This window comes from Arachis duranensis, chromosome 4 (genome assembly GCF_000817695.3).
Source record: "Arachis duranensis cultivar V14167 chromosome 4, aradu.V14167.gnm2.J7QH, whole genome shotgun sequence".
NCBI lineage: Eukaryota > Viridiplantae > Streptophyta > Magnoliopsida > Fabales > Fabaceae > Arachis > Arachis duranensis.
In genome coordinates this window covers 47,261,522-47,266,580 of record NC_029775.3, presented here as the reverse complement: position 1 = coordinate 47,266,580, position 5,059 = coordinate 47,261,522, and the positions used below count along the sequence as shown (strand labels likewise).

General features: G+C 43.1%; 1 non-coding gene across 1 annotated transcript; it reads right to left on the bottom strand.

The window, feature by feature from the left end:
• Nucleotides 1–1,960: 1,960 nt before the first annotated feature.
• On the bottom strand, nt 1,961–2,068 carry LOC127747122 (small nucleolar RNA R71). The gene has a single exon (XR_008008926.1). It is a non-coding gene; the product is annotated as a small nucleolar RNA R71 (small nucleolar RNA).
• Nucleotides 2,069–5,059: the final 2,991 nt, after the last annotated feature.

Below are 5,059 nucleotides of genomic sequence, written 5' to 3'. Positions count from 1 at the left end.
CAATTACATAAAACTAGCTCCTATTTATACACTTTCTATTCTTGGATTTTGGGGTTTGGATGGGCTTTTGATTTGGTGAAGAAATGAATTAAATTGGGTTTTTAATTCAATTCCAGCCCATGAAGGAAAATTGCTTCCAGGAGGCTGCCCTGCCCTTGTGGAGGGCAGGGCAGGATTTGGTGCGTTGTGGTGCGTCCTTGGTGTGGTCTGGTGCGGGCGTGGTGCAAGCTGGTGCGGCCTTGGTGCGTGGGATGCTGTCCTGCCCTCGCGGAGGGCAGGGCAGGAAAAGTTGGTGCGCCAGAACGTGCCACGGTGCTGCCAGAATTAAGAATTGGTGCGCCAGACTCAGAAATTGGTGCGCCAGAAATTTTCCTTGGTGCATGGGATGCTGCCCTGCCCTCGCGGAGGGCAGGGCAGAAAAATGTGGTGCTGCCAAGATTGAGTTGCGATGCACGTTGGTGCTGCCAGGAGAGAATTGGTGCGCCAGATTTGTGTGTGGTGCGCCAGATTTGTGCACCAATCCAAATGCTGCCCTGCCCTCGCGGAGGGCAGGGCAGTGTTGCCACTTTGCTGTCCCGTGTTCAAAACACGGCTGGGACACACCTTCAATTAATTTCCTTGGTTTCTTGGCACGGCACTCAACCTTAGTTCTTTGCTTCTTCCTTGGTCCGTGTTCGAGTCTTGTGGCATGCATGGGTGACATTTTCGCTTGTTTTTGGCCCTTAAAGATGCTTTCCGTTCCTACCTCAATTTTACGCCAAATATGGATTGCTATATATCGTTGGAAAGCTCTGAATGTCAGCTTTCCAACGCAACTGGAAGCACATCAATTGGACGTCTGTAGCTCAAGTTATAGCCATTTGAAGGAGGCATGGTCATGCTATGAGCGCCCAGATTTTAACTTAGCGAAAATTTTGCTCCAACCTCACTTTGTTTCAACATGATTCTGCCCTGCCCTTGGCAAGAGCAGGGCAATGTGCGCTGATTGCTTATTCTTCATTAATTTGGTCATGGGCCACGCTTTTAAAAGCGTGGCCTAAGGCTCCAAAGTGTACCCCAACTTCAAAGTGTATCCCAAAGCTCTTTTTTTCTCCTTTTTTGTGCTTCTTTGCTTCTTTTTCTTCTTATTTCCTACAAGATTTATAAAATTAAAATATCAAGAAAATATATCATTTAAGTACAAAAGCATTCAATATTTAAGCACAAATCATCAATTTCTTGTATGAAAAAGCATAGAAAATGGGTATATGATGACTTGTCATCAAATATACTAAAAACTAACTAGAACATACTAAAAACATACTAAAAACAATGCCAAAAAGCGTATAAATTATCCGCTCATCAATCTCTTATTGTGCAATCTGTTTGTTGTATGACAGGGAGAAGAGAAGGAGTCTCAACATCCTTTGATTCAGAACCTGAAAGAACCCTTTGGAGACTAAGAAGGGAGGCAAGAGGAAAAAGGATTATTGGTGCTGAGGAAGAGGAAGAGTACTTTGAACCCAACATGGAAGAGAATTTGGAGAACAATCATGAAGAAGAAGCTCATAATCATACCAGAGAAGGCCATGAAAACTGGGCTGGGCAAGAAAGGAGGGTCTTAGGTTCCAATATCAATCCTAATCCAGGAAACTGTGGAAGCAGCATTCAGAAGCCCACCATACATGCCAACAATTTCGAGCTAAAACCTCAGCTCATCACCCTTGTGCAGAATAATTGTTCATTTGGAGGAGGTGCTCAAGAAGATCCTAATCAACACTTGACCACCTTCTTGAGGATTTGTGACACAGTGAAGTCCAATGGAGTCCGCCCGGATGTCTATAGGCTGCTCTTGTTCCCTATTTCACTCAGGGACAAGGCATCCAAATGGCTTGAATCCTTCCCAATGGAAAGCTTAACTAATTGGGAAGAAGTGGTGAACAAGCATTTAGCAAGATTTTATCCTCCTCAAAGGATCAATAGGCTAAGAACTGAGGTGCAGACTTTCAGACAACAAGATGGTGAGACACTTTATGAAGCATGGGAGAGATTCAAAGAGTTGACAAGGAGATGCCCACCAGAGATGTTTAATGAGTGGGTTCAACTTCACATCTTCTATGAAGGTCTTTCCTATGAGTCAAAGAAGGCTGTGGATCATTCATCAGGAGGGTCTTTAAACAAGAAGAAAACCATTGAAGAAGCCATAGATGTCATTGAAACAGTTGCTGAGAATGATTACTTCTATGCCTCCGAAAGAAGTAACACTAGAGGAGTAATGGAGTTAAACCACATGGATGCACTGTTAGTCCAAAACAAGATGATCACCAAGCAGCTAGCAGATCTTACCAAGAAGGTGGAAGAGAACCAAGTTGCAGCAGCCATCACCTCATCAACAGCTCAAGAAGGAGTAAACATAGGAGAAGAAGGTGACTGGGAGCAAGCCAACTATGTGGGAAACTCACCTAGACAAGTCCATGATCCATACTCCAAAACTTACAACTCTGGATGGAGAAATCACCCCAACTTTGGATGGAGAAATCAACAAGATCAAGGGCAAGATCAGAGACGCCACAACCTCAACTTCAACAACCATGCAACTCATCAAAACACCACACAGAGACATTACCAACACTCATCCAACCAATCTTCACAACCCCCTAATCTCAACCCACTATCATTGACAGAGGAGAGGCTCTCAAAAATTGAGGCTCTACTTGAAAGCCTATACAAGGACATTCAAGATAGTAAAGCCTTCCGGGAAGAAGTGCAATCCAACATGCAGAATCAAGATGCTGCCATCAAGAAACTGGAAACACAGGTTGGATTCTTATTCAAGCAAGTTCCTGGACACAACAATTGCAGCAATATTAACTCAATGCCAAAGGAAGAATGTCAAGCCATCACCCTCAAAAGTGGAAAGGAACTGAAGGAGACCCACAAGCAACCACCAGAAGAGAAACCGGGTGAAGAAAAGCCACACCAAGAAGGAGAAGCGCCCAGATCATGTCTCCCAAAAGCTCCATACCCCCAACGACTACAATTAAAGAAGAAGGGGGAAGACAACAAATTCTCAAGATTCCTAGAAATCTTCAAGAAATTACAAATAAACATACCCTTTGCTGAGGCAATAGAGCAAATGCCACTCTATACCAAGTTCTTGAAGGAGTTGATGACCAAAAAGAGAAGCTGGAAGAACAATGAGACTGTAGTACTCACAGAGGAATGCAGTGCCATCATCCGACACAAATTGCCCCAGAAATTGAAGGACCCTGAAAGCTTCCAAATCCCTTGTATCATTGGGGAAACCACTATAGAAAAGGCTTTATGTGATCTAGGAGCCAGCATAAATCTAATGTCTCTAGCAATGATGAAAGAAATGAAGATTGAGGAAGCTAAACCAACAAGAATGGCATTACAACTGGCAGACAGATCATTCAAGTTTCCCCACAGGATAGTAGAAGATTTGTTAGTGAAGGTGGGGGATTTCATCTTTCCAGCAGATTTTGTGGTATTAGACATGGAGGAAGCAGCTAATACTTCCATCATTCTAGGAAGGCCATTCTTGGCCACTGCCGGAGCCCTTATTTATGTCCAAAAGGGTGAACTTGTCCTTAGACTACATGATGAGAAATTGACATTCAATGTGTTTGAGGCCATGAGCTACCCACACAACTCATTGGGAGAATGCATGAGGTTGGATTCCGTAGAGGCCTTGATACAAGAAATGCTCGAAGAAGAATTTGAAGCATCAACAGAAGAGGAATTAGCAGCAAGCGAAGAAGCTGCAGCTGCTGAAACACATGTTCAAGGGATACTAGAAGAAAAGGAGTGAAGAAAAGAAGTACCCAAACTAGAACTTAAAACACTGCCAACCACTCTCAAGTATGCTTACTTGGGAGAGAACAAAAGTTATACAGTGATCATAAATTCAGCCCTCAGCCAAGAACAGGAAGAAGAGTTACTTCAAGTCTTACAAAAACATAAGGATGTCATAGGATGGACACTTGCTGACCTGAAAGGAATTAGTTCAGCCATATGCATGCATAAGATACTCCTAGAAGAAGGTGCCAAACATTCCATTCAGCCTCAAAGAAGGTTAAATCCAGCAATAAAAGAAGTGGTATAAAAAGAAGTTATGAAGTTGTGACAGGGAGGAGTAATCTATCCAATTTCAGATAGCCAGTGGGTCAGTCCAGTTCAAGTAGTTCCCAAGAAAGGAGGAATCACTGTGGTACCCAACGAAAGGAATGAACTAATCCCTACAAGAACCATCACAGGCTGGAGAATGTGTATTGACTACAGGAAGCTCAATGAAGCCACAAGAAAGGATCATTTCCCACTTCCCTTCATGGATCAAATGCTGGAAAGACTTACGGGACATGCATATTATTGTTTTCTAGATGGTTATTCAGGATATAACCAAATAGTGGTTGATCCAAGAGACCAAGAGGAAACATCCTTCACCTGCCCATATGGAGTGTTTGCTTACAGGCGCATGCCATTTGGGCTATGTAATGCGCCTGCAACTTTTCAACGCTGCATGCTCTCCATCTTTTCAGACATGATAGAGAAGTTCATTGAAGTTTTCATGGATGACTTCTCCGTAATTGGAGATTCCTTCCCTAGTTGCCTAAACCATTGGTGGACGAAATTGTGATCACTACAACTCCAATAATCCCCGGCAACGGCGCCAAAAACTTGGTGCACGAAATTGTGATCACTACAACTCCAATAATCCCCGGTAATGAATCCAAAAACTTGGTGTTCAATACCATGGCATAAACACAACTTCGCACAACTAACCAGCAAGTGTACTGGGTCATCCAAGTAATAAACCTTACGCGAGTAAGGGTCGATCCCACAGAGATTTTTGGTATGAAGCAAGCTATGGTCACCTTGTAAATCTTAGTCAGGCAAACTCAAATGGTCATGAATGATGAATAAAACATAAAGATAAAGATAGAGATACTTATGCAATTCATTGGTGGGAATTTCAGATAAGCGTATGGAGATGCTGTGTTCCTTCTGTTTCTCTGCTTTCCTACTGTCTTCATCCAATCCTTCTTACTCCTTTCCATGG